Below are 13,329 nucleotides of genomic sequence, written 5' to 3' on the forward strand. Positions count from 1 at the left end.
TACACACTGCCTTCAGCTCAATCTCCGACTCTTACACACACACACTGCGTTCAGCTCACTCTCTGACTCTCTCTCTTACACACTGCCTTCAGCTCAATCTCCGACTCTCACACACACACACTGCGTTCAGCTCACTCTCTGACTCTCACACACACACACTGTCTTCAGCTCACTCTCTGACTCTCTCACACACACTGCCTTCAGCTCACTCTCTGACTCTCTCACACACACTGCCTTCAGCTCACTCTCTGACTCTCTCTCACACACACACTGCCTTCAGCTCACTCTCTGACTCTCTCACACACACACTGCCTTCTGCTCACTCTCTGACTCTCTCACACACACTGCCTTCAGCTCACTCTCTGACTCTCTCTCACACACACACTGCCTTCAGCTCACTCTCTGACTCTCTCACACACACACTGCGTTCAGCTCACTCTCTGACTCTCTCTCACACACACACTGCCTTCAGCTCACTCTCTGACTCTCTCTCTCTCACACACACTGCCTTCAGCTCACTCTCTGACTCTCACACACACACACTGCCTCCAGCTCACTCTCTGACACACACACTGCCTTCAGCTCACTCTCCGACTCTCTCACACACACACTGCCTTCAGCTCACTCTCTGACTCTCTCTCTCACACACACACTGCCTTCAGCTCACTCTCTGACTCTCTCTCACACACACACTGCCTTCAGCTCACTCTCTGACTCTCTCTCTCACACACACACTATCTTCAGCTCACTCTCTGACTCTCTGACACACACTGCCTTCAGCTCACTCTCTGACTCTCTGACACACACTGCCTTCAGCTCACTCTCTGACTCTCTGACACACACTGCCTTCAGCTCACTCTCTGACTCTCTCCCACACACACACTGCCTTCAGCTCACTCTCTGACTCTCTCACACACACTGCCTTCAGCTCACTCTCTGACTCTCACACACACACTGCCTTCAGCTCGCTCTCTGACTCTCTCTCTCACACACACTGCCTTCAGCTCACTCTCTGACTCTCTCTCTCACACACACTGCCTTCAGCTCACTCTCTGACTCTCTCTCTCTTACACACACTGCCTTCAGCTCACTCGCTGACTCTCTCACACACACACACTGCCTTCAGCTCACTCTGACTCTCTCTCACACACTGCCTTCAGCTCACTCTCTGACTCTCACACACACACTGCCTTCAGCTTACTCTCTGACTCTCTCTCACACACACTGCCCTCAGCTCACTCTCTGACTCTCTCACACACACACTGCGTTCAGCTCACTCTCTGACTCTCTCACACACACTGCCTTCACCTCACTCTCTGACTCTCTCACACACACTGCCTTTAGCTCACTCTCTGACTCTCTCTCTCACACACACACTGCCTTCAGCTTACTCTCTGACTCTCTCACACACACTGCCTTTAGCTAACTCTCTGACTCTCTCACACACACACACTGCCTTCAGCTCACTCTCTGACTCTCTCTCACACACACACTGCCTTCAGCTCACTCTCTGACTCTCTCTCACACACACTGCCTTCAGCTCACTCTCTGACTCTCTCACACACACACACTGCCTTCAGCTCACTCTCTGACTCTCACACACACACTGCCTTCAGCTCGCTCTCTGACTCTCTCACACACACACTGCCTTCAGCTCACTCTCTGACTCTCTCACACATACACTGCCTTCAGCTCACTCTCTGACTCTCTCACACACACACTGCCTTCAGCTCACTCTCTGACTCTCTCTCTCTTACACACACTGCCTTCAGCTCACTCTCTGACTCTCTCACACACACTGCCTTCAGCTCACTCTCTGACTCTCTCTCACACACACTGCCTTCAGCTCACTCTCTGACTCTCTCACACATACACTGCCTTCAGCTCACTCTCTGACTCTCTCTCTTACACAGTGCCTTCAGCTCACTCTCTGACTCTCTCACACACACACTGCCTTCAGCTCACTCTCTGACTCTCTCTCACACACACTGCCTTCTGCTCACTCTCTGACTCTCTCACACACACTGCCTTCAGCTCACTCTCTGACTCTCTCACACACACACTGCCTTCAGCTCACTCTCTGACTCTCTCTCTCTCACACACACTGCCTTCAGCTCAATCTCTGACTCTCTCACACACACACTGCCTTCAGCTCACTCTCTGACTCTCTCTGACACACACTGGCTTCAGCTCACTGTCTGACTCTCTCTTACACACACACACTGCCTTCAGCTCACTCGCTGACTCTCTCACACACACACACTGCCTTCAGCTCACTCTGACTCTCTCTCACACACACACTGCCTTCAGCTCACTCTCTGACTCTCACACACACACACTGCCCTCAGCTCACTCTCTGACTCTCTCACACACACTGCCTTCAGCTCACTCTCTGACTCTCTCTCTCACACACACACTGCGTTCAGCTCACTCTCTGACTCTCTCACACACACACACTGCCTTCAGCTCACTCTCTGACTCTCTCACACACACACTGCCTTCCGCTCACTCTCTGACTCTCTCTCTCTCACACACACTGCCTTCAGCTCACTCTCTGACTCTCACACACACACACTGACTCCAGCTCACTCTCTGACACACACACTGCCTTCAGCTCACTTCCGACTCTCTCACACACACACTGCCTTCAGCTCACTCTCTGACTCTCTCTCTCACACACACACTGCCTTCAGCTCACTCTCTGACTCTCTCTCACACACACACTGCCTTCAGCTCACTCTCTGACTCTCTGACACACACTGCCTTCAGCTCACTCTCTGACTCTCTCCCACACACACTGCCTTCAGCTCACTCTCTGACTCTCACACACACACTGCCTTCATCTCGCTCTCTGACTCTCTCTCTCACACACACTGCCTTCAGCTCACTCTCTGACTCTCTCTCACACACACTGCCTTCAGCTCACTCTCTGACTCTCTCTCTCTTACACACACTGCCTTCAGCTCACTCGCTGACTCTCTCACACACACACACTGCCTTCAGCTCACTCTGACTCTCTCTCACACACTGCCTTCAGCTCACTCTCTGACTCTCACACACACACTGCCTTCAGCTTACTCTCTGACTCTCTCTCACACACACTGCGTTCAGCTCACTCTCTGACTCTCTCACACACACTGCCTTCACCTCACTCTCTGACTCTCTCACACACAGTGCCTTCAGCTCACTCTCGGTCTCTCTCTCTCTCTCACACACACACTGTCTTCAGCTCACTCTCTGACTCTCTCTCTTACACACTGCCTTCAGCTCAGTCTCTGACTCTCTCTCTTATACACTGCCTTCAGCTCACTCTCTGACTCTCTCACACACACTGCGTTCAGCTCACTCTCTGACTCTCTCACACACACACTGCCTTCAGCTCACTCTCTGACTCTCTCACACACACTGCCTTCAGCTCACTCTCTGACTCTCTCTCTCTTCCACACTGCCCTCAGCTCACTCTCTGACTCTCTCACACACACACTGCCTTCAGCTCACTCTCTGACTCTCTCACACACACTGCCTTCAGCTCACTCTCTGACTCTCTCTCACACACACACTGCCTTCAGCTCACTCTCTGACTCTCACACACACACTGCCTTCAACTCACTCTCTGACTCTCTCTCACACACACACTGCCTTCAGCTCACTCTCTGACTGTCTCACACACACACTGCCTTCAGCTCACTCTCTGACTCTCTCACACACACACTGCCTTCAGCTCACTCTCTGACTCTCACACACACTGTCTTCAGCTCACTCTCTGACTCTCACACACACTGCCTTCAGCTCACTCTCTGACTCTCTCTCTCACACACACTGCCTTCAGCTCACTCTCTGACTCTCTCTCACACACACACTGCCTTCAGCTCACTCTCTGACTCTCTCTCTCACACACACACTGCCTTCAGCTCACTCACTGACTCTCTCTCACACACAATGCCTTCAGCTCACTCTCTGACTGTCTCACACACACTGCTTTCAGCTCACTCTCTGACTCTCTCTCACACACACACTGCCTTCAGCTCACGCTCTGACTCTCTCACACACACACTGCCTTCAGCTCACTCTCTGACTCTCTCTCACACACACACTGCGTTCAGCTCACTCTCTGACTCTCTCTCACACACACTGCCTTCAGCTCACTCTCTGACTCTCTCTCACACACACTGCCTTCAGCTCACTCTCTGACTCTCTCACACACACTGCCTTCAGCTCACTCTCTGACTCTCTCTCACACACACACTGCCTTCAGCTCACTCTCTGACTCTCTCTCTCACACACACACTGCCTTCAGCTCACTCACTGACTCTCTCTCACACACAATGCCTTCAGCTCACTCTCTGACTGTCTCACACACACTGCTTTCAGCTCACTCTCTGACTCTCTCTCACACACACACTGCCTTCAGCTCACTCTCTGACTCTCTCTCTCTTCCACACTGCCCTCAGCTCACTCTCTGACTCTCTCACACACACACTGCCTTCAGCTCACTCTCTGACTCTCTCACACACACTGCCTTCAGCTCACTCTCTGACTCTCTCTCACACACACACTGCCTTCAGCTCACTCTCTGACTCTCACACACACACTGCCTTCAACTCACTCTCTGACTCTCTCTCACACACACACTGCCTTCAGCTCACTCTCTGACTGTCTCACACACACACTGCCTTCAGCTCACTCTCTGACTCTCTCACACACACACTGCCTTCAGCTCACTCTCTGACTCTCACACACACTGTCTTCAGCTCACTCTCTGACTCTCTCACACACACTGCCTTCAGCTCACTCTCTGACTCTCTCTCTCACACACACTGCCTTCAGCTCACTCTCTGACTCTCTCTCACACACACACTGCCTTCAGCTCACTCTCTGACTCTCTCTCTCACACACACACTGCCTTCAGCTCACTCACTGACTCTCTCTCACACACAATGCCTTCAGCTCACTCTCTGACTGTCTCACACACACTGCTTTCAGCTCACTCTCTGACTCTCTCTCACACACACACTGCCTTCAGCTCACTCTCTGACTCTCTCACACACACACTGCCTTCAGCTCACGCTCTGACTCTCTCACACACACACTGCCTTCAGCTCACTCTCTGACTCTCTCTCACACACACACTGCGTTCAGCTCACTCTCTGACTCTCTCTCACACACACTGCCTTCAGCTCACTCTCTGACTCTCTCTCACACACACTGCCTTCAGCTCACTCTCTGACTCTCTCACACACACTGCCTTCAGCTCACTCTCTGACTCTCTCTCACACACACTGCCTTCAGCTCACTCTCTGACTCTCTCTCACACACACTGCCTTCAGCTCACTCTCTGACTCTCTCACACACACTGCCTTCAGCTCACTCTCTGACTCTCTCTCACACACACTGCCTTCAGCTCACTCTCTGACTCTCTCACACACACTGCCTTCAGCTCACTCTCTGACTCTCACACACACACTGCCTCAGCTCACTCTCTGACTCTCTCTCACACACACACTGCCCTCAGCTCACTCTCTGACTCTCTCTCACACACACTGCCTTCAGCTCACTCTCTGACTCTCTCACACACACACTGCCTTCAGCTCACGCTCTGACTCTCTCACACACACACTGCCTTCAGCTCACTCTCTGACTCTCTCTCACACACACACTGCGTTCAGCTCACTCTCTGACTCTCTCTCACACACACTGCCTTCAGCTCACGCTCTGACTCTCTCACACACACACTGCCTTCAGCTCACTCTCTGACTCTCTCTCACACACACACTGCGTTCAGCTCACTCTCTGACTCTCTCTCACACACACTGCCTTCAGCTCACTCTCTGACTCTCTCTCACACACACTGCCTTCAGCTCACTCTCTGACTCTCTCACACACACTGCCTTCAGCTCACTCTCTGTCTCTCTCTCACACACACTGCCTTCAGCTCACTCTCTGACTCTCTCACACACACTGCCTTCAGCTCACTCTCTGACTCTCACACACACACTGCCTCAGCTCACTCTCTGACTCTCTCTCACACACACACTGCCCTCAGCTCACTCTCTGACTCTCTCTCACACACACTGCCTTCAGCTCACTCTCTGACTCTCTCTCACACACACTGCCTTCAGCTCACTCTCTGACTCTCTCACACACACTGCCTTCAGCTCAATCTCTGACTCACACACACACTGCCTTCAGCTCAGTCTCTGACTCTCTCTCTCACACATACTGCCTTCAGCTCACTCTCTGACTCTCTCTCTCTCACACACACTGCCTTCAGCTCACTCGCTGACTCTCTCACACACACACACTGCCTTCAGCTCTCTCTGACTCTCTCTCACACACACTGCCTTCAGCTCACTCTCTGACTCTCACACACACACACTGCCTTCAGCTCACTCTCTGACTCTCTCTCACACACACTGCCTTCAGCTCACTCTCTGACTCTCTCTCTCACACACACATTGCCTTCACCTCACTCTCTGACTCTCTCTCACACACACACTGCCTTCAGCTCACTCTCTGACCCTCTCACACACACACTGCCTTCACCTCACTCTCTGACTCTCTCACACACACTGCCTTCAGCTCACTCTCTGACTCTCACACACACACACACACTGCCTTCAGCTCACTCTCTGACTCTCTCACACACACTGCCTTCAGCTCACTCTCTGACTCTCTCTCTCACACACACACTGCCTTCAGCTCACTCTCTGACTCTCTCACACACACACACTGCGTTCAGCTCACTCTCTTACTCTCACTCACACACTGCCTTCAGCTCACTCTCTGACTCTCACACACACACTGCCTTCAGCTCACTCTCTGACTCTCTCTCACACACACTGCCTTCAGCTCATTCTCTGACTCTCTCACACACACTGCCTTCAGCTCACTCTCTGACTCTCTCTCTCTTACACACACTGCCTTCAGCTCACTCTCTGACTCTCTCACACACACACTGCCTTCAGCTCACTCTCTGAGTCTCTCTCACACACACTGCCTTCAGCTCACTCTCTGACTCTCTCACACACACACTGCCTTCAGCTCACTCTGACTCTCTCTCTCTTACACACACTGCCTTCAGCTCACTCTCTGACTCTCACACACACACTGCCTTCAGCTCATTCTCTGACTCTCTCTCTCACACACTGCCTTCAGCTCACTCTCTGACTCTCTCACACACACTGCCTTCAGCTCACTCTCTGACTCTCTCACACACACTGCCTTCAGCTCACTCTCTGACTCTCTCTCTCTCACACACACTGCCTTCAGCTCAATCTCTGACTCTCTCACACACACACTGCCTTCAGCTCTCTCTCTCACACACACTGGCTTCAGCTCACTGTCTGACTCTCTCTCTCTTACACACACACACTGCCTTCAGCTCACTCTCTGACTCTCTCACACACACACACTGCCTTCAGCTCACTCTGACTCTCTCTCACACACACACTGCCTTCAGCTCACTCTCTGACTCTCACACACACACACTGCCCTCAGCTCACTCTCTGACTCTCTCACACACACACTGCGTTCAGCTCACTCTCTGACTCTCTCTCACACACACACTGCCTTCAGCTCACTCTCTGACTCTCTCACACACACCCTGCCTTCAGCTCACTCTCTGACTCTCTCTCTCTCACACACACTGCCTTCAGCTCACTCTCTGACTCTCACACACACACACTGCCTTCAGCTCACTCTCTGACACACACACTGCCTTCAGCTCACTCTCTGACTCTCTCTCACACACACACTGCCTTCAGCTCACTCTCTGACTCTCTCTCACACACACTGCCTTCAGCTCACTCTCTGACTCTCTCATACACACACTGCATTCAGCTCACTCTCTGACTCTCACACACACACTGCCTTCAGCTCGCTCTCTGACTCTCTCTCACACACACTGCCTTCAGCTCACTCTTTGACTCTCACACACCCTGCCTTTAGCTAACTCTCTGACTCTCTCACACACACACACTGCCTTCAGCTCACTCTCTGACTCTCTCTCACACACACGCTGCCTTCAGCTCACTCTCTGACTCTCTCTCACACACACACTGCCTTCAGCTCACTCTCGGTCTCTCTCTCTCTCTCACACACACACTGTCTTCAGCTCACTCTCTGACTCTCTCATACACACACTGCCTTCAGCTCACTCTCTGACTCTCTCTCACACACACTGCCTTCAGCTCACTCTCTGACTCTCTCATACAGACACTGCATTCAGCTCACTCTCTGACTCTCACACACACACTGCCTTCAGCTCGCTCTCTGACTCTCTCTCACACACACTGCCTTCAGCTCACTCTCTGACTCTCTCTCTCACACACACACTGCCTTCAGCTCACTCTCTGACTCTCACACACCCTGCCTTTAGCTAACTCTCTGACTCTCTCACACACACACACTGCCTTCAGTTCACTCTCTGACTCTCTCTCACACACACGCTGCCTTCAGCTCACTCTCTGACTCTCTCTCACACACACACTGCCTTCAGCTCACTCTCGGTCTCTCTCTCTCTCTCACACACACACTGTCTTCAGCTCACTCTCTGACTCTCTATCTTACACACTGCCTTCAGCTCAGTCTCTGACTCTCTCTCTGACACACTGCCTTCAGCTCACTCTCTGACTCTCTCACACACACACTGCGTTCAGCTCACTCTCTGACTCTCTCACACACACACTGCCTTCAGCTCACTCTCTGACTCTCTCACACACACTGCCTTCAGCTCACTCTCTGACTCTCTCTCTCTTACACACTGCACTCAGCTCACTCTCTGACTCTCTCACACACACACTGCCTTCAGCTCACTCTCTGACTCTCTCACACACACTGCCTTCAGCTCACTCTCTGACTCTCTCTCACACACACACTGCCTTCAGCTCACTCTCTGACTCTCACACACACACTGCCTTCAGCTCACTCTCTGACTCTCTCTCTCACACACACACTGCCTTCAGCTCACTCTCTGACTCTCTCACACACACTGCCTTCAGCTCACTCTCTGACTCTCTCTCTCACACACACACTGCCTTCAGCTCACTCTCTGACTCTCTCACACACACTGCGTTCAGCTCACTCTCTGACTCTCTCACACACACACTGCCTCAGCTGACTCTCTGACTCTCTCACACACACACTGCCCTCAGCTCACTCTCTGACTCTCTCTCACACACACGCTGCCTTCAGCTCACTCTCTGACTCTCACACACACACTGCCTTCAGCTCACTCTCTGACTCTCTCACACACACACTGCCTTCAGCTCACTCTCTGACTCTCTCACACACACACTGCCTTCAGCTCACTCTCTGACTCTCTCTCTCACACACACTGCCTTCAGCTCACTCTCTGACACTCTCACACACACACACTGCCTTCAGCTCACTCTCTGACTCTCTCTCACACACACACTGCCTTCAGCTCACTCTCTGACTCTCTCACACACACTGCCTTTAGCTCACTCTCTGACTCTCTCACACACACACACTGCCTTCAGCTCACTCTCTGACTCTCTCTCACACACACAGTGCCTTCAGCTCACTCTCGGTCTCTCTCTCTCTCTCACACACACACTGTCTTCAGCTCACTCTCTGACTCTCTCTCTTACACACTGCCTTCAGCTCAGTCTCTCACTCTCTCTCTTACACACTGCCTTCAGCTCACTCTCTGACTCTCTCACACACACACTGCGTTCAGCTCACTCTCTGACTCTCTCACACACACACTGCCTTCAGCTCACTCTCTGACTCTCTCACACACACTGCCTTCAGCTCACTCTCTGACTCTCTCTCTCTTCCACACTGCCCTCAGCTCACTCTCTGACTCTCTCACACACACACTGCCTTCAGCTCACTCTCTGACTCTCTCACACACACTGCCTTCAGCTCACTCTCTGACTCTCTCTCACACACACACTGCCTTCAGCTCACTCTCTGACTGTCTCACACACACACTGCCTTCAGCTCACTCTCTGACTCTCTCACACATACACTGCCTTCAGCTCACTCTCTGACTCTCACACACACTGTCTTCAGCTCACTCTCTGACTCTCTCACACACACACTGCCTTCAGCTCACTCTCTGACTCTCTCTCACACACACACTGCGTTCAGCTCACTCTCTGACTCTCTCTCACACACACTGCCTTCAGCTCACTCTCTGACTCTCTCTCACACACACTGCCTTCAGCTCACTCTCTGACTCTCTCTCACACACACTGCCTTCAGCTCACTCTCTGACTCTCTCACACACACTGCCTTCAGCTCACTCTCTGACTCTCTCACACACACACTGCCTCAGCTCACTCTCTGACTCTCTCACACACACACTGCCCTCAGCTCTCTCTCTGACTCTCTCTCACACACACACTGCCCTCAGCTCACTCTCTGACTCTCTCTCACACACACTGCCTTCAGCTCACTCTCTGACTCTCTCTCACACACACTGCCTTCAGCTCACTCTCTGACTCTCTCACACACACTGCCTTCAGCTCAATCTCTGACTCTCTCACACACACACTGCCTTCAGCTCAGTCTCTGACTCTCTCTCTCACACACACTGCCTTCAGCTCACTCTCTGACTCTCTCTCTCTCACACACACTGCCTTCAGCTCACTCGCTGACTCTCTCACACACACACACTGCCTTCAGCTCTCTCTGACTCTCTCTCACACACACTGCCTTCAGCTCACTCTCTGACTCTCACACACACACACTGCCTTCAGCTCACTCTCTGACTCTCTCACACACACACTGCCTTCACCTCACTCTCTGACTCTCTCACACACACTTGCCTTCAGCTCACTCTCTGACTCTCACACACACACACACTGCCTTCAGCTCACTCTCTGACTCTCTCACACACACACACTGCGTTCAGCTCACTCTCTGACTCTCACTCACACACTGCCTTCAGCTCACTCTCTGACTCTCACACACACTGCCTTCAGCTCACTCTCTGACTCTCTCTCACACACACTGCCTTCAGCTCACTCTCTGACTCTCTCACACACACACTGCCTTCAGCTCACTCTCTGACTCTCTCTCTTACACACACTGCCTTCAGCTCACTCTCTGACTCTCTCACACACACACTGCCTTCAGCTCACTCTCTGACTCTCTCTCACACACACTGCCTTCAGCTCACTCTCTGACTCTCTCACACACACACTGCCTTCAGCTCACTCTCTGACTCTCTCTCTCTTACACACACTGCCTTCAGCTCACTCTCTGACTCTCTCACACACACACTGCCTTCAGCTCATTCTCTGAGTCTCTCTCACACACACTGCCTTCAGCTCACTCTGACTCTCTCTTACACACACTGCCTTCAGCTCACTCTCTGACTCTCACACACACACTGCCTTCAGCTCACTCTCTGACTCTCTCTCTCACACACTGCCTTCAGCTCACTCTCTGACTCTCTCACACACACTGCCTTCAGCTCACTCTCTGACTCTCTCACACACACTGCCTTCAGCTCACTCTCTGACTCTCTCTCTCTCACACACACTGCCTTCAGCTCAATCTCTGACTCTCTCACACACACACTGCCTTCAGCTCACTCTCTGACTCTCTCTCTCACACACACACTGGCTTCAGCTCACTGTCTGACTCTCTCTCTCTTACACACACACACTGCGTCCAGCTCACTCTCTGACTCTCTCACACACACACACTGCCTTCAGCTCACTCTGACTCTCTCTCACACACACACTGCCTTCAGCTCACTCTCTGACTCTCACACACACACACTGCCCTCAGCTCACTCTCTGACTCTCTCACACACACACTGCGTTCAGCTCACTCTCTGACTCTCTATCTCACACACACTGCCTTCAGCTCACTCTCTGACTCTCTCACACACACCCTGCCTTCAGCTCACTCTCTGACTCTCTCTCTCTCACACACACTGCCTTCAGCTCACTCTCTGACTCTCACACACACACACTGCCTTCAGCTCACTCTCTGACACACACACTGCCTTCAGCTCACTCTCTGACTCTCTCACACACACACTGCCTTCAGCTCACTCTCTGACTCTCTCTCTCACACACACACTGCCTTCAGCTCACTCTCTGACTCTCTCTCACACACACATTGCCTTCAGCTCACTCTCTGACTCTCTCTCACACACACTGCCTTCAGCTCACTCTCTGACTCTCTCATACACACACTGCATTCAGCTCACTCTCTGACTCTCACACACACACTGCCTTCAGCTCGCTCTCTGACTCTCTCTCACACACACTGCCTTCAGCTCACTCTCTGACTCTCTCTCTCACACACAAACTGCCTTCAGCTCACTCTCTGACTCTCACACACCCTGCCTTTAGCTAACTCTCTGACTCTCTCACACACACACACTGCCTTCAGCTCACTCTCTGACTCTCTCTCACACACACGCTGCCTTCAGCTCACTCTCTGACTCTCTCTCACACACACACTGCCTTCAGCTCACTCTCGGTCTCTCTCTCTCTCTCACACACACACTGTCTTCAGCTCACTCTCTGACTCTCTCTCTTACACACTGCCTTCAGCTCAGTCTCTGACTCTCTCTCTTACACACTGCCTTCAGCTCACTCTCTGACTCTCTCACACACACACTGCGTTCAGCTCACTCTCTGACTCTCTCACACACACACTGCCTTCAGCTCACTCTCTGACTCTCTCACACACACTGCCTTCAGCTCACTCTCTGACTCTCTCTCTCTTACACACTGCACTCAGCTCACTCTCTGACTCTCTCACACACACACTGCCTTCAGCTCACTCTCTGACTCTCTCACACACACTGCCTTCAGCTCACTCTCTGACTCTCTCTCACACACACACTGCCTTCAGCTCACTCTCTGACTCTCACACACACACTGCCTTCAGCTCACTCTCTGACTCTCTCTCTCACACACACACTGCCTTCAGCTCACTCTCTGACTCTCTCTCTCACACACACACTGCCTTCAGCTCACTCTCTGACTCTCTCACACACACTGCCTTCAGCTCACTCTCTGACTCTCTCACACACACTGCCTTCAGCTCACTCTCTGACTCTCTCTCACACACACTGCCTTCAGCTCACTCTCTGACTCTCTCTCACACACACACTGCGTTCAGCTCACTCTCTGACTCTCTCACACACACACTGCCTCAGCTGACTCTCTGACTCTCTCACACACACACTGCCCTCAGCTCACTCTCTGACTCTCTCTCACACACACACTGCCTTCAGCTCACTCTCTGACTCTCTCTCACACACACTGCCTTCAGCTCACTCTCTGACTCTCTCACACACACACTGCCTTCAGCTCACTCTCTGACTCTCTCACA

At 52.4% G+C, this 13,329-nt stretch overlaps 1 protein-coding gene across 2 annotated transcripts in view; it reads left to right on the forward strand.

The window, feature by feature from the left end:
• Window positions 1–13,329, forward strand: part of vegfab (vascular endothelial growth factor Ab) — a 129,331-nt gene that overhangs the window by 38,024 nt on the left and 77,978 nt on the right. The gene's annotated exons all lie outside the window — the stretch shown is intronic.

This window comes from Scyliorhinus torazame, chromosome 4, assembly GCF_047496885.1.
Source record: "Scyliorhinus torazame isolate Kashiwa2021f chromosome 4, sScyTor2.1, whole genome shotgun sequence".
NCBI lineage: Eukaryota > Metazoa > Chordata > Chondrichthyes > Carcharhiniformes > Scyliorhinidae > Scyliorhinus > Scyliorhinus torazame.